We start from the raw sequence: 22,173 nt of genomic DNA, 5'->3' as shown, positions 1-22,173 counted from the left end.
TTCGTCCACTGACGACCATGTGGTTTTGCAGGGTGCCATTTTCTTTTAAGTCTATGTCGAGTGAATAAAAAAATCGCAGTCACACTTTGGCATGCAGGATGTCCGTGTCGTGCAACTGGCGATTCTAATGACGACTCTCTCTGACCAATCAGCCGCCTGTAGTGTTTTCACTTCACCCATCATTATCAGCTCAGCTGGCTTGGTACCCGATACCAATAAAAGGACCAGGAATCAGGTGCTATCCAAGACTTTTTGACAACAGAAAACCAAAAAAAGAGTCAAGTCTAGCCATACCATGCAGCGGAAACAGCAACAGCTGTATTTTAGTGTTGATACCTTGGATAATACTGTCATACAGATGTTTATATTAGGTTTTTTATTGATAATTTATTATGATGTTGTTTTGGTGTTGTTAAAATGGCAGCTACCACTTTTAGAAACTCATGAGGGAATGGGAATGCATGTCCCGGCACTCCTGACGATGCTAGATTGGTAATTGATGGAGATCTCCTTTTAAGAAGCACATACCTGTACTCCATACCTCATTATTCCTACCATTTCTTCCTATAATTAGCTTCTTGACATTTTGTACTTTGGGTGTTTACAACACACGAACTTTAATATGTGGGGGTGGCTGTTACTCTGGAGGTAGATCAGGTGGTACACTGTATGTTGGCGGTTCAATCCCCTGCCCCTCCTGTCCACATGTTAACAATGACCCTGAAATTGCTCCCAATGGGCAGGCCAGACCTTGCATGGCAGGAGTGTGTGTGTGTGTGTGTGTGTGTGTGTGTGTGTGTGTGTGTGTGTGTGTGTGTGAGTAAAGGGCTTTGTCTGCTAAGATAGAAAAGCTCTATATCCTGTGAGCGCAGTCCATTTACCATTCAGCATCTCACACTGGGCTTGGAATAAACTGTCCCATCTATAAAAGCTACCCTAAATAAAAAACACTTGAAAAGCAATGCACTCTGTGAGGCAACATGCTCTTGAGGATTATTTCTGGCAGACACATTTTCTTCCTGTGGGTGTCAGGTGGCAAACAGCACAATGATAATGAGGACACTGACACAAAGAAAACACATCATGGAGAGAAGAATACTAAATTAGCTCTTCATGTTGTTTGTGCTGGAATATTTAATCAAGATGTCTGGAGGACAAATTCAAGATATTAAAAAAGGGACAGTGTTCAAGGGATGTGGAGAATATTCACATCTGATAATTAACTATCCGGCTACATCATAACCTGAGCAGAGCATTTTACCTGTTACAGCATTGACCTCTGGAAGCAAACGTGTGCGTGACAGTAGAGAAAAACCTGTGTGCAAACTACTTACTGTGATCACTTCTCTAATTGTTTGCTGTCCTTGCTGAACAATGCTCATTAATTTGCCTGAGATGCCACTGCACCACAGCCACAGCTGGTGCAAAACACTGTGTCACGAGCTACAGTCTGCATTGACACGCGGCTGCACTATCCACACACTGATTCAACCCCCCCCTCCTCCTCTCATCAACTAACCCTTCTTCTCTCGGCGCATGCTGAAAGGACCAGAGCTCGAACATACATACTGAACATGCGGCGTCAGATGATGACTCACAGCAGCATCCTACCAGTGCTGCCTAATTGTTACACCTGAAGCATACGCAACTGCAGCCCATGCCTCCAAGGACACAGGGTGCTCACATTCACCAGATGGCTTATAAAGTTAAAAAAAAACAGAGAGATATGGTAAAGGCAAACAACTGACAGGCAGACACGTAGGCAGACCTGAAAGCCCGGAAATCAACTCCACTCACCTTCATGTCTCCTCACATCAGTGGAAGGTGAGAAAGTGGTGGAGATGAATGAATGTCAAAGACAAAATGACAGTATTGGTGAGAAACACAGTCAGAGAGAAATGGTAGGTTGAAAAATCTGAAAGAAAAAATGGACCGGGGATAAAAATGAGGACGGGGTGGTGAGCATGTGATTGACAGGAAAATAAAATTAAGAGCAGAGAGTGCAAGAGAACAGCTGATGACAGGAGGAGAGGAGGAGTGAGAGGAAGGAGCAGGAGAGGCTCAGTGAGAGATCAGCAGGTTGTAGTGGTGTTGCAGGAGAGAGCGACAGAGAGAGAGAACGAGAGCGGCGCAGCCAGCTGAGTCTAGACTGCCTCTTAAAGGAAAGTATCCGCATTCACAGCACACGCCAGCCAATGACAAACGTCGGAGAGGCCAGGGCGTACCGATGACTGGCTGTCCGCGCGCAGAGAGGACGGGCAGATGGAGAGGAGGCAGCCAATGACTGCGGAGGAGGATAACCAATGAGGGGGGAGATGAGAGGGAGAGGAGGTGAGCCTGTGTGTGGATGTGTTTTACAGCCGGAGAAAAGCATGCAGAGGGATCAAGGGCATTCAGAGCGCTAGCATTCCCTTGGTTACTCTTTTCACAGCACAAGATGCAGATACAGATCAATACGTACGAACATTTCTGCCACATCAATACTGACACACACGGAAAGAGCTCTGGGTCACACGCTCGTTTATGAGGCTTGTTACTTCACGTACTCGGCACGATGAAATGAGCTGGGCCAGTTTGGGCCATTTTTTTTCTTGGTGACACAGAAAGCCCTTACACAAGAACACACACCATCTCAACGCTGTTATCTGGCCACGATCCAGCCGTCACTTTCTCTGCTACAATTGTCCCTTTCAAAGACGTGCTGAACAGTATGTCTTTATGTGACTTGGTTTGAGCCGGCAGAGACGGGGCTCTCGTTGACACAATGAAGAGTGCCGAGCAGAGTCACTGTGGGCTCATTGCTGGTAAAACACAAAGCAGAGTCCACATCCTATACAGCAGGTCCTCAACACTCACTGATAATGCAATGGCAAAGAAGTCTATGAGAGAGAGCAGCGAGCTGAAGCTTTCTGGAAGGTTTTTGTTCCGAACTACAATTGCGGCTCAAAACTCGAGGCTTTATAATTATTTTTCAAACTTTAGGAAAAATGTACCAGACCTTCGGCTCAACTATGAACCACCTGCCTCACACACATCATGCAGTTTTCTTGCTTGACCTTCCCACAATCTTTGCACTGATTTAACAATATATTTAAAGCACTCATTACTCACGTACACCATTGAAGCTAAGGCAATGTATGGTGCCACTGGGCAGTTCAGGTCCTGTTCTCCTCGCTCTCACATACTTTTCACGGACTAGAATAGGGGCGATAAATTCATTTGTCCAGTACTGTTAAGTCACTTCAGTGGTCTGATCTTATGTTTGAGTCCCTGTGGTTTCCCCTCTATCGTCTCTCAGTCATTCTCTCCCTCTCTGTCCCCCAACTGGCCCTGCCTGCTAAAAAGCCTATCTGCGTCAGCTGCACCTGCTGCCTCTGACTCTGTGCTTCGCAGTGGGGAGGCGCTGTCTCCTAGAACCAAAACACACACATATACACACACATTCTGTGCAGTGTTGAGATCAGTCAGCCTCCACGGATCGGAGGGGGGTCACTTAAGAATGACAACAACAGTGCGCATGACTGCAAAGAGCATGTCGCTCTCAACACCACCTTCAAAGGCGCCCCACACATTTCCATAAATCCTCTCACTCATTCGGTTTTCTCTCCACCGCCGTGTGTCTGCATTGCAGCACTGTCAGGTTGTCATGAAGCAAGTAACTCTGGTAATCCTTCAGATTGCTTCTGACGGCCATAACAAGCACACAGGCAATCTGTCAGAAATTAATGCGAGCCAGCAGCTAAATCAATAGGAGACTTTTTTGACTGACTTACCCTGAAAGAGATGAGTGATCGTCATCCTACTGTCTCCTCACCATCACTTAAGTCCCAAGGCAGCAGTAAAGCATCTCAGAGTACAATCCCTCCTTTGAGACTAAAATCACCTTTGAAAGCTTCATGAATATTTTATTTCCCTCCATAGTTTGTGGTTTGACACAAGAACTTACAGCATGCGGTGCCTGCATCCGTTTCAGAGTAATTTCGGGTGTCCATAGTGTACTTGTACATTTAAGTTTGGACTTGCTGGATTAGAATAAACTATGTAGAAAATTAGTGCGAGAATATTCGAGTGTGCTGCGAACATGCAGTTGATGATTAAATTGACTGACAAATGGCTTTCGTGTCATTGGCGCTCTCTCACCACCAACCAGAAAGATAAACAACAGCCAATAGTAATAAACCACTCAGAGTTAATTATCAACATCAATTTAAGCGCTCGCACTCTACAAGGCTGTGTCCTGCCAGTTTTCTCTGCAGCACCAATCACTTTAAAGAGGTCTGATTTAGCATTGCACTACTTTCACAACGTCGCACTCAAGATGGACAGAAACGCTCTCCTTTTTATTCCACTCATTCTTCTTTCTTGGTGGGTACATTACCCAAAGTGCAACTGTTCTGTGATGCTAGTGGTGGTTAATGTAGCCTAATGAGATGAAGAGCAGGCTCCAGAGGTCTGGTAAGATCACGTCATTCTAACTTGAAACAGTGAGATTTTTGTGTCGTTTTCACCCCTTGAGGAAGTTGTCAAAATACCGATAAGGTATTTGACTCAAGTGAAACTGATATAAGAAATGTCTTCTGTACGCGTACATCTCGCCTTTCCCCCTGTTCTTCTTCTCTTGAGTTTTATGCCAGTTTGCACTGCAAGTCTTGCATGACCGCCATCTGCTGGACTGTCCCTCATCCCATCTATTCCCACATTGCCATAGCATGTGTGGAAAGGCGCAACACAGAATTGTTCACGAACGTAGCTGCATGTATGAAAATCATCAGCAGTGCCTGAAAGGTTATCCCAGTAATCAGTGTTGGGCAGTGGCGGTGCTACAAGTGGCTGCATGGTGCTAGTCTTGCTGTTTTCTGAACAGCTTTTCAGTCGCTCAGCTCTTTTATTGATCAAGTGGTGCAGTATATTCACAAGCTACTTTTTCCTCACGCATTTCTGAAGCTCAAACGCAGCAGACCTTTCTTCTGCTGTCTGGAAGAAAACTGTTACAGATCAGTAAGTGACGCCACACAGGCGTTTAGGTGCAGCTGACAGAAGCATGTACCAATCGATAGTCTTTGTTAGTAATATGGCAGTATGACAAGCTACCGTCTTCAATCCAGTTTCAAGGGATGACAAAATGAGAGACATGTCGGTCTCACAATCCATAGACCGAACAAGTATCTGAGCCTTTAGCAACACTAAAGCAGCCGTGTTACAACAGCAAACAATCGAGCCCCCCCCCCCCGGGCTGTCAGTGTTGAGTAAGCCTTATGTTTAAATACACTTGTAAGGTCAGCTCTCTCTGGTTTCAGTGGAGACTATGCATGGGTTTGACTCCCTCACCCTGAAATGGCAAAGTGACTAAAGTGACTCCTCCCTATTCGAGTGTACAACTGTTTAAAATAACTGAGATGGACACACTCTACTGTCCTTACACTGTTTGTGCTGGTGCTGCTTTAAAAAAAAGGACACTCATCTACAGCAATGCAGGACAGAAATAAAGGAAACATACACAGATAAAACTGACTGAAAGAACAACACAAAAATTAATGTGGTTTCAAGCTCTTTTTAACCTCATAAGTTAATAAATCTGGGACATCTTTGACATGACTCTCTAGACACGTCCAGCTGAGCACAGACAGACACACACAATGCATAAAGAAACACCAAAATAGCTACAACACAAAGAACACAGCGCCCAAAATAAAGCCTTTAGGCTGGCAGAAACTATTAGTCATCTCTGAGAATAAAGCACGCTCACAACAGGGATCCTAATTGACCAATCAAAATGTGCCTCACAGATGAACATAGAGCCAACAACTTTATTACCAACAGTAAGGGGGCCGGTTTTGTTGGCTGGCATCATTGGTCTACGAAACAATCCAGCTTGGTACCTACCAACAAGTGGGGCTTTTTGAGGTTGAAATCCAGTTTTCTCCCCTTTCTGCCACCTGTCTTCATGTTCCTGAGTGTAAGAGTCATCTTACCCTTGACCCTCTTTCTGTTTTCTTCCCCTCTCTCACCCCCCTCCCACACTCTGCTTTATCCGGACAGTTCCAGTTCTCTTCCGAGAATCAGCATAGGTAGCAAAGCGTGTCACCTTCACCAACGTCCTTCCTCCTCTTTCCTCCTCTGCTTACCCCTCTCGATCTCTCCTCATCTTAGGTGTGGAAACAGAGAAATGTTGAGCTGGCCCTGTACCCGCAGAACACTGCCAGGACCTCCAACCTACAGTACCTGCCTCTTTCTCAACTGCTAGGATTGGTAATCTACCATTGGCATGCTCTGTGGTATTAAAATGTGTTACTGGGGCAAAGTGGGTGCCGGTATTAGTGGGTGCCGAAAATGCAGCACAAGTAGGGCAAGAGACTCAGTGAGACAGGAATGGTACCAATATGACGAATGATGTTTTAGGCCACGTCCACACCAACAGGGATAAATGCACCTTGTCGTCTCTGCTCTCCATCCACACTACGCTGCTGACTGACCAATGAAATCTTAATGAAAGTGTTCTCCAAGGTGGAGAGCTTATAAAAGCATATAAAAAGTATCCATCCACTTGTAAATTTTCACGTTTTATTGTCTTACAATATTGACTCGAATCAGAGTTAATGTGCCTTTTGACACTGATTAACAGGAAACAGCCTTTTGATGTGGAGGCAGGTAGAGCGTGATCTAAATCAACTACAAACAGAAAACACATTTTAGCTACTCTGCCAAATATTACACTTGGTTTACTTTCATGATTTGCTTTCTGAAAATGAACAAAATGACTGAAACACTCAGTCTATTCCATCGATACATGTATTTCATAGATATATTATTCATATTCGTGTAGTTTTTCAAAGTCCTAGCAGTCTGGGGAACTTCTACATGGTGCAAGAGTCATGCAGGCAGGTGGTAAAAGGTTAAGAACGGACACAACTGGACACATAAATAGAGTCTAAAGGGTCTGCATTGATGTGGACAGGCGCTGCCTATATGACAGTATCAAGTTCTTGTGGACAGAATTCAGGAAAGTAGGAAATAAACAAGCCAATACACCAACTGTGGATATTCTTCAAGTAGTGCAGCATGAAAATGTATGTTTGTTTCCTATTAACTCTGTGTGTGACTCCAGTATAATAAGACATTTGTGACCTTGGATGGCTGTGTCCCCACATGTGTGAGAGAGAGAGACAGAGAGTGAGACAGAAAAGAGAGAGAGAGAGAGAGAGAGAGAGAGAGAGAGAGAGAGAGCAAGAGAGAGCCCCCTCCTAAGCTGGATCTAGTGGCCTGTGCCCTCCTGCTCTTAATCCTGGCTTCCAGCACATGACCCAGCTAACAGTATTATGAAGTGCTTTGATTAGACCTGCTGCTGTGCGCACGTAGTGGGAGACGTGGCGTGGGGGGGGGGACATGGGGTCCTTTGCTCTGCCACCACTTTGCAGGAATGTCAGGCCTCTGCATGGACACATATGCATGGACACACACACACACTCACGCACGTATTAACCATACGTTTAACCTCAGTTTACACAGTCTACACATGGCGGAAGAAAAAAAAAAAAAAAAAAAAAAGACACGAGGCTGGTGGGATTAGGCCTGCGAGTCAGTGAGTCAGCGGATTACCCCGCCAGTTATTCTAGGTGAAAACTAAGAGTAATGCTCAAAAACGTGCTGCTAGCATTAGCCGTGGCTGATAGGCCGTAGAAAGTTGCGAAAATGGCACCTGGAGCAGTCACAACAGGAAGAGGAATTTCACATGACGACTTCAGGAGTTGGCCTTAATTGCATCGAGGGGTCTCGCAAGGGACGAGTTTATGAACTGATAGAAAAAAAAAACAATCAAGATTAATTTTTTAAGGTGCAAATGATAGAAAACAAAATGAAAATTAGGGCTCAGTATTAAAAGTCAATCTTAAAATCACCAAGTATTACAGATAAATAGAAAAAGTTGCCAGAGAATTGATTAAATGATAAGCAGTCCTATAAAACATACTTTCATCACTCAATATTTTAAAATTAACAACAATCTCTGCCATGAAAAAGGGAGGGACATAAAGCCGGTCAGGTCTGAAAACAATACTGTGGAGAGGAAACTGTTGAAGAATTCAGCACAGCGTGTCTTCACTCTGGGAGGTGGACTATATGTTGTATTCCCTCTAGTGAAGATATCTCTGCTATGCCCTTGCAGTGTTTGTATAGCCAATAAAGGAATTTGTGAGAACACAGATTTTACCGAGTTGATTTTCTGCTGTGCGACAGCAGGATCTTTTCTCGCTGAGAGATTTCTGAACAACAAAAACTCTTAGAAGACTGACGGTGATGGAAACCGAACAGTCCACAGGCACAGCTTTCCTTCCAGTGAACTAATCTGAGCACTAACAAAATCACAATCTTGAATCCAGGACTGTCAACAGAGTAGAAATATTGCCTGGCAGGAGAGCTGAGTCCATGCTGCTACAACTACCTCTGAAGAATGAATGAGTTAATCTTAAAATCGCACAGCACGCACTGTGTGACCAGTCTTATCTATAGCATGTTTGCCAGTTGTGTTGAACGTGTACAGCACATGGTGCGCGCCACACACACACACACACACACACACACACACACACACACACACACACACACACACACACAGATTGTACCTTTCAGCTTAAAAAAGGAGTTCATTTTTGCATTTGTGTGGCAAGTTTGTAAATCAGGTCAGACCCAGGGGCCCCTCATGACACAAGTATAACTGAATCTGGCAGTTTTTCTCCTCCAGTACTCAACAAATTCAGTACTTGTCATGTGATCAGAGTTGATAAACGGGAGAACAAAATGTCTGCTTCTGTCCGTCAACTGACATGTTTGTCTACAAAACACCAACATTTCATACCGTGTATTCTTAACAGTGCTTTAATACAGCTGCTGTACTGACTCCAGGGAGAAGTATTTTTGGGGACAGCGTTGTTCGAGGCTGTGTGTGGCATGTGCTACTTTCTTTGTGTCTGAGTGCTGTCGCAGCATGCGTGACGCTGAAGGAAACTCATTGTGACAAGTGGTCTGCTGGTGTTCCGGTGATGGAGGGTAGATGGGGAGGAGGGTGGGTTTGCCTGGGTCACCTCTAATCCTGTTGGAGTAAATCATTTCCTTGAGACTTTTCCACCCATCGCCTCAGATCAGAACATCGCCTTGCCCCACCAGGAGGGGGCACAGTGAAGCTCAAACTCCCTCGTCTGTCCTCATGTAAAGAACTTCCTCTGCTATAAATGCCATTTAAAGTCTAAACACTCCATGTTCTGCACCTGCAACAGCAAGAGTTTACCGCTGCCACCTTTAGTTTGTCCTACTGCGCCTCCTGCAAGCTGCAGGCTGCAGCTGCTTTCATTGAAAACTTGCTGAGATATACGGCACCCTGTCCTAAAGTAATCCACCACTTTAAACACACTTGTACATTTTATTTTCCCCCCGATATGACTTCATAACGACCCAGTTACTGCCACCGTATGAAACATAGCCCCGTTAGAGCAGAGCTGAGTCTGCAGAGATCACTTTGAGTCTTCAGCTAGACGTATCCTCTCCACTACAAGTTTCAATTTGCCTCCTCGCTAACACACATGAAAACATAGTGAGGAGCGAGATAAAAGTGCAGTCGAACAAACAGTAAGAGGCACATCAGTGGGTTTAGCTGTTTTAGTGGCAATTTGAGGAAATGATCTAAGGAAGGAAGACTGCGATTTAAATTGATTTTGTTATCCATAAAATCAAAATACGAGACTGTATTTTTGTCACATAAAGACGATATGACAAACTTACTTTGTTTCTCCATTAATACAACCAGATAAAATCATGCAGTTTGCAGCTGAGACCTTCCACCAGTTCAATCACTTCGACAAAAGCCACGTTCTGAGTAAACCTGTCTTCTATAGAAAAACTGACTAATTTAGCATTAGTCCATATTATTCAGCATTCGAGTGGCTTTAAATTGGTGGATAAGCTGAATATTTGGCCACTTACAGTAATAATGATGAAAGTGTTGATAACTGATATCTCATCATGCTGACAGTTCTGCTCTGTAGCTGCTGAAGCTAACATTAGCTTCATGGGCTGACAGGACAAATCCTGGTGGTCTCAAATCAGATCCTGTGAGGCACTGAGATTAAAACAATGACATCAGGTTCTTGAACATTTATCTGGGAGATTCAGACATCAACTGTCTGTCACTACGTCTCCTGACTTTAGATTAAACTGCAAATTCGATGTAAAACCGAGTAATAGTTCAGCCTGAGGCAACAGGAAAACATGCACCCTATCATAAGCCATAAACAGATGCGTTTATGTGTAAAGACTATGTTGACAGGTTTGTTGACTACAGTTCAGACTGTAGCTGGGTAAGCCTTCGCAGCATGACTGGGGCGGTGGGGGGGGTCAGTTTCTGTAGAGCCATAGCGAGGCTGGAATGTGTGAAACATTATGAAGATGTCATCACCCGGTCAGCGCAGGGAACCTTGAGATTTTCAACGATATTTAATCCTTGTCTCCCATAGTTTACTGGCCTGACGTTACTCCAGATAAGCATCTTTGCTCAAGGAAAGGACCTGTTTATTCTGTGCACCCACCACGCTGAGTGTTTTCCCCAGGGTTTCTTGTAGTACAGAAGTATTTTTGGTGGCAGTGCATTTTCCAGGCTCTGTTCCAAAATGGTACTCATTCTATGTTTGGATTATCATGGATGAGGATGATGAGAAGAGGACCAATTATACAATTATTAGATTAAAAAGGAGGGAACGAGACCTGTTTTAGACCACTAATCATATCTCCCACTCAGTTTCAATACCCTGATTAATTCTTCTTTAAAAGGGAAAAAATTGCCCCTAATGCTGTGTGTGGCTGCTCGTTAAAAGCATAATGACATGATTCAGTGCAGTTATCATGTGTGATCACAGCAGTATTCCCTCAACAGCGTACAATTAAATATCACGCAGGTAAAATTAACGACATCATTTACTTTAATATCCTGCAGCTTGCTCTACATTCACACTAACGGCCAAATCAAAGATAGTGAACCAGAAGGCTGTTTACACTTCGAACATGTTATGAACCAGCTGGGTCAGTAACAGAGGTGCTGTATTAAGTATGTGATGTCACTTTACTGATCACACTGATTGGGGTCAGTGTTGCTTGTTAGTTTTCTCCATAATGTAATCAAACGTCTACTTGATTTCTGCATGTGGATCCTATCATAATGTGTTGACACAGAGACACCTCAATGATGGCATGCCATACCAGAAACCATGTATCATGAGATGGTGGGAATATGTGGATAAATTACCTCTACCCTATCAATCAAATTAGGTAATGTAACTGATCAGCACACTGAGAAAAGGGGAGTTATCAATACATGAAGTGAAAATTGCATGCACGTCAGCAAGTCTCTTCATTTACTGTGTGGGCATGCAGGAGAGCAGAGGGTGCTTACCTCTGGGGTTGAACTTCTGATTGTTTGATCCTAAACTGTCAAATGACATGTCACAGTAACTATACAGGAAGCTCCTAAAGAGTCACTTGAGTTGAAAATGACAGTAAGTACGAAACCAAGCTAGAACTCTACACTACAACATGACTGTCCCCTGATCTCTTGACATCCTGTCAGCTGGCATGACAGATGTGCGTCAGCTAACAGTACTCGTGTTTATTTTGAGTGCATCAACTAAAAAATGTGCAAACATTGCCGGACAAATGACAGATTTGTGGCAACGCTCTGACAGTCAACTGAACTGCTCATGGCACGTGTCTTCGTTTCGCTCTTATCTTGTACAGAATCGTTTACATTCGTACATGCCATTGTTCTACCTCGCCTGTCCCCCATCCCGCAGGGAGGCCTCTGGATAGATACCACTGGACTCCATCTGACGAACTGCCCCCACCCTCCAGTCTCGCTGCTTTCTGAGGTGTCACATATCCACCACTTGCTCATGTTGCTAAAGGCAGTGAGGAGGAGGACTGATTTGGCTAGAAATAGCAGTGTCACATGAGTGTGTGCAGTGACCAGTCAGCCAGCTGCTCATCCTTACATGGAGCCCTGCCGTACAATCGAATGCAAACAGGCAGCAGGTAACATTATCAACAGCAGCGGTGACGGGTCGGCCGGGTATTCATCTCTGAGGCTCGTCACACCCTTCAGCAGTTAAAATGGACATGTGAGCTCACACCTGTTCAAACATCAGGACTGCACCAAACTCAGAGGAACCTTGGCACAGACAAAAGAAACAGACAACACATGACTTGTTTATATGGTGACATTTATCATTTACAGCAAGACATTTTTGTTGCTTGCATCCGATCTGACATTATCTGCCTCCATCCAAATCAAAGTTTTTGTAGGACTCTCTCGCTTTCCTCTCTTGATTTGCCGATGCCATATCAGGAGCTCAGACACAGGCCAGGTCCTAAAGTTGAGAGCCAAAAACTTGTTGGCATTGGCTGTAGTTTTTGATTGACATTTTGGGCGGAAGTCACAAAAACTGCTTGCTGTAATGGCTAAATGTCAGTTGGGTATTGTGAATGATGAATGGCAGACAGCTGACAGTTACACAGTCCACTTGATGATCAGAACACTTTAAAAAATGTCAATGAAGTCTATCAAATCAATTGAAAACTTCTCACTGTTTTTCAATTCACTCACATTTCATCTCTTACACAATTACACAGACTCCTCGCAAGGGGTCCCTACACAGCAGAAATTCTGGTCTAATCATGATAAATAACAAGTTATCTTATTTTCTCCAATCCCACTCTAACTAAGCAACAAATGAGATGCAGGATGAGAATCAATGCATGCTGTAATATTTAGTCACTAAAATGATGTTAAAGACAATGTCAATACTGTGCGGACCACCCACACACTTTAGCCAATCTGCTCCTGGGGGGAAAAGGACACACTCTCTGGGGGCAATTTATACGTAACAAGGCATAGATTTGTTTCCACAGGGCACAAAAATATCACAGTATGCCATTTGCATGTCCTGATAGATCAGCCCAAAGGCCAAGAACAACGTTTCCCTTCTGCTTCTCTCAGTATTTCCTCAAGTGCTTTGCCATCAGAACTTTTCCAAGACCTCAGACTGACCCCAGGCCTTAGTGGCAAAATTATGACTCATTAAAGTCAAGCAAGCCATAGGTGCTTCTGAACAAATGTACTTTGAACAGGAAAGTAATGTCCATTCTGCCTCCCATAAATAAAACCACAATGCCTCACAGTTCAGCAGTAAGCTTGTCATTAGCATAGTTAACACCAGGCCAGCACCCAAACAAGAGACGCTCTGTGTGACAACGCTTTGATACAGACCCTGCCGCTTACAGAAGGCCACCAGAAACACGACAAAACGGCTCTCATGGCCTGAGTGGAGAGCACAAACACAGCCAAAAACACACAATGGGTCAGAGAAAACGATGCAACCAGCATAACCAGTCACACGCTAACTAGGGTAATAAATGGCTAATTGTTAAAGTTGAGTTCCCTTTTCACGGGAAGAATCCAGAGGTTTTGTCTTTAAGGAGGTAATAACTTAAAGAATAGAGGTTTCTTCTCTTTCTTCAAAGCGACCAAGACGTGGAAAACTACCGGGAAGCCTATGGCCGCCGGCGTGAAAAATAAGTGAGTCAATGCTAACTGTAAAGGCTGATGTTTGTCAAGAAGACAGAAGAAAGCTTCAAAAATACCACAATCGTTTTGTGAAGACATGTCGGTAAAAAGAAATCGGCGCATTATGAGCTATTAAGGCTCACTTTTGGGTCAAAGAAGAATGCAGGCCTACGTGACAGTGTTAACAGGAGGACAGACGAGCATTACGGGATGCCAACATTTTTTATCGCCTGTGAGCTTGCCACTAGACAGGAGTTCCCTGAAACCAGCTGCATACATATACATGTGGACAAACCACAAATATTTAAGTGTATAAATGCAGCCTCAAGTATTTTTCTGTCCAAAAAACTTAGATCTGGTTAAATGCGGAGACAAAGCTGAACCAGTGGTTGTAAAGTAGTCCAATTAAGAGCTGAAATGCTTTTTGATTGTTTTCCCGAGCTTACAGCGGTGCCCTGACCCTGAAGCAATCATCAAGAGACTCACGGAACTGCAATGTCTGAAAAAAGTGCCGCTATTAAGCTTGTACCACTTGTTTTTGGTGTCTTTCTCTAGCGCTGATGGCTAGCATCTTGCTTAATGTGCGCTCTTCTCAGTTTCCTTTAACAACAACAACAACAACAGCAGCAGCCCTCACACGCAGACCTTTCCTCTCTTAATGGAAAAAAAATGGAAAGACGTTATCGGCTCCACATGATCGGTGACATGCCGAACCAGATTTTCAACAAGAGCATGGATTAAGCAACGCTAGTACGAGCAGACGTGCGGCGCACACACACATACACAGCATGGAGATTCCCACTCTTTCTGTGCTATCATGTGATGTTGCCATGGCGAAGCAGGGCTCAGACATAACAGTGCGATTGTGCTCCGAGGGCGAGGTGGGCCAATCAGAAAGACAGACTGTTCTCTGACTGCGACACTGCCAGCCCGGGTGCCAAGTGCCCTTCCGCCCACAGAGATGCAGACACACCCACCGGCAGAAGGGCCAGCCTGCACGGGGCCCTACCGTCATGGAAACCAGAACAGACTCCAGTGCATTTTCCATACGTTTCTTTCCTCTCATGTCAATCTACAAGATCAAGGTCGTGTCTTCTTTTTTGTGAGAAAGTGAGAATTCACTTCTAAACTCTAGAGCTCTTTTGTATTTGGCAGCTGCACTTGAAAAACCTCTTTTGATAGACAACATAAAATCGCCTACATCTGATGTGCTAGCAGCTGCTGAGTTATGCTGTGAGGCAGCAACTGACAACGACTTTCATTCCTGATTCATCTGTTATTTACTGATTAATGAACTCATTCTTCAGTGTGAATAAGAAATACCAGCCAAGCACAAAGCTTAGAATAGTGATGCTTTGAGCTAAATGCCATCACGTCTTTGTTTAGCATATTAGCACACTAACATTTGCTGATTAACAAAAAATACACTACACTTTGACGATAAAGGTGATGTCATTAGCTTTGCAGGTATTTGGTCATATACTGGGGAAGCCAACAATCATAACTCTGATGCATTTATTTCAACTCATGAGGTTTAACGTTTCGGCTCTCTGCCTTCTGCAGGATCAAACCGAGCAGTCACCTGACTGCCATTTATATCAACTGGGGCTGATGCTACAAATTAAGCCTATCAACTTTAAAGGCCCGAGACCAAACATAAGTTGGCTTGTAGAAAAGTCAGGGGATCATTAAAGGCATCAAAATACATCCTCTGGGGATCATGAAAGTATGTGCAATATGTCATCCGAATCCATCTGATAATTGCTGAGATATTTCAGTCTGGACCAGAGCGGTGGACTGACCGACACCGCCGTCCCTCGGGCCATGCCACTAGCATGACTAAAAAAGGTCAACAAAGTGAAAATTGCCATCATATTTTCGGAGAGTTCAAGGTGAGGACCTCAAACTGCTTGTTTTGTCTGACACGCTAGAGGCTCCACCGATAAATTGGCCAATATTAGCATATGGCAGGTGTATCAGTACGGGCGTATATGTCGGCCAATACGTAACAAGACGCTGCAGTGCAAGTATGCTAAAAATATGCTTCAGGTTATTTAGAAACAGAGTCTCCATTACCTAGTTTGACCACCGAACTCTAAAACACAAATATCAGCCTCAAAGATCCAGTGTTGGTCAAGCTTTATCCAAAATATATATCTAAGATGCAAATCAAGGATGTAGTGAATCTTCGTACTTGAAAATCCACAACCTGCAAATATTTGGCATTTTTGTTCAATTAATTGATCGCTGATTTTTTTCATATATATCAACTAAGAAATTAATGAATGAATTGTCTCAGCACCATTAACCTGATCATGGAAATCTGGCTTTGAACTACATCTCTGCAATCCTGTATCACACTGCGCAGACTGAATCCTGGCCCACTGTCTGTCGAACAGAGAAAACACACCGTATAAAGCCTTTGAGGAAACAGGCACATCGCGCACTGAGAGAGACTGTGAAGTAATGCGGTGTGACCTGCCCGCTTGTGGAAGACATTCTTGTGACGGAGCGAGAGGCCGAAGGTGAATTTAACATTGACCTGGAACTAAAAGGTGGAGTCGCAGAGGACAGAAAGTTCCTAGAAACTGTGAAGTGACAGCGCACGTGTACGGAGAGAGAACGCCTCCATGAAAACTGGTCTGACTCTGCTCTTTCGGCATCTTGTTGAATATGAAAACATTACACAATGTGCACATACTTCTTCCATGCGTGTAAACAGCTCTGCCCTCCCCTCCTCCACTGACAGCCATCTCCAACGCAGAACACCCATAAAACCAGCTCAGGCTGCCCAACTTAACTGCTGTTTCGATATGCACTGCTATGTGTCTGTTATGAAGCATTTGGATTTATGGGCTCGCGTAAAAGAGAGACTGTATTGACAGTGTGGTCTGAGCGGTGGCTGCACCCTGGCAATTTACTGTGAATGACTCTGCCTCCATTTGTTTTGTTTTTTCCAAAGACGATTACACTGACAAAGGGCAGGTTGAAATACAGAGAAAATATAACCTGAATCTCTCCCTAATGTTTCTGTGAACCCACCTTAATTCCACAAGATCGTGATAGGAAAATCTAATTAAGGGTCGGCCAGGAGGAGGGCAACCACAGTGATGATTTGTTTTCCCTCTCTGCCAAAGCCACCTGATGAGCCAGCACCTCTGCAGCGACACTTGCTGGGCCTCAACATAGAAATTTAACTGAAAGGTTTCCTGGAGAGCGCTTTCTTTCAGCGAATCACATCGCCGCAAATTAAAGATTAAACTGCGTGGGAGCGAGAATTCTTCATGAATCACTTTGAGAGCTCTACAAATAGTGTATCTAAGGTATAAACATGGGTGCGAGGAGCTGTGGTATTTCATGAATACTCAGCAGACTTCATAGACAGGTGGGTATGTTTTCAAACCGTGTAGGGATGGGAGAGGGCAAGGCTGGGGACGTGAACGCTATCATAGAAGGTGGTCAACAGAAGCCCCAGACTGAGCATGCATATGTTCAAATACAGCATGAGGGTGTGTCAAAATCGGGAAGTCATTAATCTGTGTATCTTATCATAATACGCTTTCATATCTCTTCTACAACATTTATGGCTAGACGAGATACAACAATCAGTGTATTTGCAGTTTACGAGCCCCTGCTGTGTAGAAGCGCTGCGAGGCTTTTAGGGAGAACGACGGCAGGAAAAACATGCGAGGTAGCGGCAGACCCCAGCACTCTTCCTCTTTAGCACTCTTTCTTATCATAATATGCAGATTAATCATTAACTCTCAAACATCATCCTGGCTGTTGAATGCTATGTGCTTCCACTGCCTACGTGGGCCATAGGATAAGGTATTCTGAGTGTGGGGTATGTGCAGCTTAAAGAATATGATATGAACATCGGATCTGACTCGTTAAAATAACGACAACAGACAAAACACCACATAATACATACATATATACAGAGCAATGGTGGTACAATAAATTCTTTGTAAAGCTAATAATTTTGTATTTTGTTGTCTTCAGTGTATTAACTCATATTTATGGAAAATTGTGTAGAGTTTGCATTATACTAACAAAAGGTCAATTTGAGCTACTTGTACTTTACTTGAGTATTTCCATTTTATGCTATTTTACACTCCTGCTCCACCACATTTTATTGGGAAATATTGTTCTTTCACAATATTCATTTGACTCCAGTAAACAGTTATTTTATAAATTAAGATTTTACATAAAAAGCATATGATATGATACATCGTTATAGATTAAATTATCCAACAGTAAGCAGTTATAATCATAAGCAGATAAAATCAGCTCCACCTGCACTGACTACAACAGTAAAACGCTGCTCACACATCAATGCATCAGTAATAATAATCTATTAATAAATATATAAAGGTGTACCAGACAGACAGGGCATTTCTCTCTATTGGCTATTTTTACTTTTTATATTTTAAGTGCATTTCTGTAAGAACACATACTTTTTCTTAAATAACATTTTCAAGACAGAACTTGATTGGGAACTTTTACACAGCCGTAAATCTCATTTCATGCCAGCACACAATATACTTATTTTGCAGGAAGAGCCTGTTATTCTTTCCTCCCCTGTGTTGCCTGTTCCAGTGTTTGTCATTTTTCTTGCTGGAAAATAGTTATCTATCATGGGCACAAAGGGAGAAACTAGCCCTGAAAACAGTGGCGGGGCCTCGGTAGCAGAAACACACCGTGTCACATTAATTGTCTGGCTTGTTGTTGCAGATGCACATCTGTAATTGAACACATCAGGCTGTCTGTGTCTGTCTGAAACAATTACAGCGTCCACAGTCAAATATCAAGGTAGATAACTAAAGCCTGGAGCTCCTGGTGGAAAGCAGGGAAGTGACCTGAGGCTTTTCTGGGATGTTTGGGTTCGCCTTCCTCCAAACTTCTCACTGTTGGTGAGCAGTGGAGCGGTTGTGGCGGCGCACAGCGCGCATGCCCAGATGTCGACCCGCCTTGTCGTCAAACAAGCACGGAAAAGCTCAACAGAGTGAAATGAACTCGCGTGATTAACAGCAAAGTAATTAGACCCTCTCTGAAAGCGGCGCTGCGGGCCAAGTGCTCGCATTTTCTTGGCTTTTCCAGTTTCCCACACTGGTTCAGACCGGCGGACCGACCACCGGGAAGCGTATCTGAATCGCTGCTATTGTGGTATCGGATGTGCAGTCACACACGTGTAGCAGCTCCATTCACTCGTTCAGGAGTGCGTGTGAGCAGTGGCAACAACACCGCGAGCAGGCGAACACAAAATGTTCGCTGCTCGCGGTGAAACGCGACACAATACAGTGATTCCTGTCAGAGCTGCGTGAACACAAGTCAGCAGACTGCGTGGCTGTGAGCCGCAGCAGCTGACTGAAGTACACAGACATTTCTCTCTTACTGTGTTCACACTTACCAGGCCCGTTCCTCCTCAAAATGCAGCCCGCGTGGACGCTCACCGCAAAGAAATGCGCAAAGAAAGTGGCTAAACCAGATAAAACCCGCGTCGAAGGGGGGGAAGACACAGGGGCAGCGTTTTTTTTTTGGTCAGACAAAATGTACTTACCAACGAAATAGGACACCACACGAGGGGAATTGTGCCGTTCCTCTCCGCCTCCACGCCTCTATCCCTGCCTGTATTTTCCCAGAACCGTTCTCCTTCCGTGGGTAGCGTCGAAAATGTCACAGATTCCAGCAGTGGCTGTCGTCCCCCAGGAATGGTAGCCCTCGACTCGGCCGACTCATGCGACCATGTTGCCCTGAACGTTGCCTGCTGCTCTCATCCGGGCGTTTGGGGATTGAGCCGTCGTCTCAACGCTGCTCAGGATGACAGCTATGTGATGGAAGGGGGGGGGGGGGTAGCGTGAGACGGGGAAGTGGAGGGAGGGAGGGAGGGAGAGAGGAGTAGTGGTCAGTCTGTTGCGGGCATGCTGAGGCCATATAGGGGGGGAGAGGGACAAAACACACGTTCGTTAAATGCACGAATTGCTTAAAAATGTCCTCTTAAGACTGTTAATCAGATTTTGTTATTCAGAACACACTCGCGCAGCAGCGGCAGGAATATTTATTTCCAAACTTTGCTTTAAATGAGCGTTCACACGTGCGCCTGCCTGTTCCCTGGAATAAAGATGATCTATTTTTTTCTCCCAGCCTCTACAAACAAAGACAACTTCGTGCATTTGATGGCACAACCAAAACACACAGTGCAGCAGCTGAGTGTACCTTCAGATCTAGTTAAGAGCAAACACACTGTCCTGGTCCCCTCCCATAGGCTGCCTTCACTGTGGATTATTTTAATGGTTGAGACGGAGAGGACCCGTGCCGAGCGGAGGAATCCGTCTTCTCGACCCCGTCATTTTGGTGGAAAAATTAGGGTTATTTGAGCAGAATTTCCCCTGACCTCGCCCTGATTCTGCGCCTCAGAGGTAAATGGTAGGTTGCGTGTGAATGGTGTGATCACTGGGTCGATGGTAATGTTTAATCCGTCAAAATGTTGCCCATCTATTATGGCTGTGGCCACGTGCGCGACGCATAAATATGTTACGTAACAGGCCCAGCCAGTCAACATGAGTGAGTGGGAGAGAGAAGGGAGGGTAATTACACCAGCTTTAAAGGCATGATAGACAGTTACAGTATACAATAGAGAGCAAAGGTAGGTATTTGTTAGATTCCAAAAAAATATATAGGATAATTTTTTTAAAAACACGTTTCCAAATTTCACATTAAAATGAGCCACAGTTCCCACGGTTTGAAGCATCTCGTATAAAAAGTTATGACACTGATGACCTGTTGTGTCTTTGATCTGAGACATAATTTCCCTTTTGAATGGTATAAATGTTGTGTCTTGTTGGGACATGACTCTGCTCCATTCATCTCGTGGAGGGGTGGAACAACTGACTCTCACTGACTGTCTGTGCAGAGTTTCACCCACGCCTAGCTGCATGGGCTTACCTTATTATTCCACACTGGAATCAACAGCCATGAAAATGTTCTCAACCTACACAAGGCCGCATATTACCAGACAGCACCAAACAGTCTTTAGCCTGTTGGCCAACTCTGTGCACAACAAATCCAACAGGGCTTTTCCTGTCATTATAATCCCGTGGAATCTTGTAAGGGTCTAAGAGCAGATTTAAAATGTGATAGAGCTCTTTTAAAGCTCACCCCCGTGAGGATAAGACAGCAATTTCTAAATTCAAATGTCATTTGGTTTTTGATTTACATCAATTTCGGTGCCCACGCCATCCCCTGAAGGACTGGCCAACACAGAAAAACACTGTCACAGAGCCATAGTCTACAATGATTGACCAAAGTTGTGGTTATCATATCTTTATGGAATTTATTAATGAAGTCCTAAATAGTGTATTAAAGCTCATCCAATTTCAGATGAACCGCCACCTTGTCAACCCAGCAGCTATATATAGGAGGAGGGCTAGCTTTCCTATTGTACTGAATAAGATGTTTTTGCTAAAAGCAACAAGCAGGCTACAGCATCAGCCTGTCCTCAACAGGGACTCAAAATCATTACATGCCACACCAAAAACTGCCCAACTCATTTGTCGTTTCATTTATTTATAAGGACAATGCATATTAATACACATTTCTGTAGAAGTGCTAATATTAGCCAGCTGGCTTATCGTCGACTGCAGGCAAGATATTTTTAGGCCAGTGAGGTGATGGTTAAAACTTACAGACAGAGGACAACAAGATGCCACGAAGACAGCAACTCACTAAGCATCCTCAAGCAACAGGAAAAGACTAATACAATAACACAGCTACAGTATCAACTAGTTGGTACATTTAGCCCTCCACGGCCAAGCAGCACAGATTAACAGCAGACATGCTGAGCAGCAAACAGCAGTTAGACACAAATAATATATGACTTTCATATGCTGATCTTGATAAAATGTGAAAAGATGCAGTTACAAGTTAGCAGCATGGTAGTATCGTACACCTAACGCATAAGCCATGCAGCAGATATAGAAGATCGTACCACATGTATAGAAATGTTTCAGAAACCTTATGCCAGCACTGATTCAAACTTGGTCAAGACCGGAGTGATTGAATAAGGTTTGCTGGGGCTTCGTCACAATGATGAGGGATCAAATTCTGGATGAAGATGGCAAGAGTACTTGTCAAAAGATGCAGTTGGATTAAACTGTGTCTGACCCACAAGGGTTATATGGATCATCTGTGATCTTCTCATCATCCTCCCATTTTCGAAGATGATCCAATTTTTTGAACGGAGCAAGAGTTTATTTTCTTCACTCAAGTGTGGCAACCCCGGTTCAGAGGCTTTTTCACAGCACCACTTGTCAACCAAGCACTTAAGGATCAACATCTTGTGCCTCAGATGCACTGTCTCAGTCTGCTCTCTAACAGTCACACAACACATATCGCAGCTTCTCCACAGTTACAGGAAATTGATCCTCTTTGTTCTTGCTTTCCTGGAGAGTTCTCGTACCATGTTGGGTTCCGGTTGGCATCTGTATCATTTACTGTTCGGTCTGTGCTGTTGTAATGACCAACCGCCAGATCAGAAAATTTGTAATGTTCTGCAGAAGATTGCACACGTTACG

The 22,173-nt window shown here is 44.1% G+C and overlaps 1 protein-coding gene across 6 annotated transcripts in view; it reads right to left on the bottom strand.

Annotated features, from left to right (window-relative positions):
* The window catches only part of slc20a2 (solute carrier family 20 member 2), a 51,099-nt gene that overhangs the window by 25,525 nt on the left and 3,401 nt on the right, over positions 1–22,173 (bottom strand). For 2 of the 6 annotated variants that reach the window (XM_076731035.1, XM_076731038.1), the window contains one exon: positions 19,161–19,427. The gene's annotated coding sequence lies outside the window, so the exon portion shown is untranslated. Of the gene's footprint in view, positions 1–1,797; positions 2,152–3,111; positions 3,389–19,160; positions 19,428–19,816; positions 20,124–22,173 lie in introns of those variants that run through there. The other 4 variants (XM_076731034.1, XM_076731037.1, XM_076731039.1 and 1 more) reach the window with 4 other exon arrangements.

Source organism: Chaetodon auriga, chromosome 5 (genome assembly GCF_051107435.1).
Source record: "Chaetodon auriga isolate fChaAug3 chromosome 5, fChaAug3.hap1, whole genome shotgun sequence".
NCBI lineage: Eukaryota > Metazoa > Chordata > Actinopteri > Chaetodontiformes > Chaetodontidae > Chaetodon > Chaetodon auriga.
This window is presented reverse-complemented; position numbering and strand designations above follow the sequence as displayed.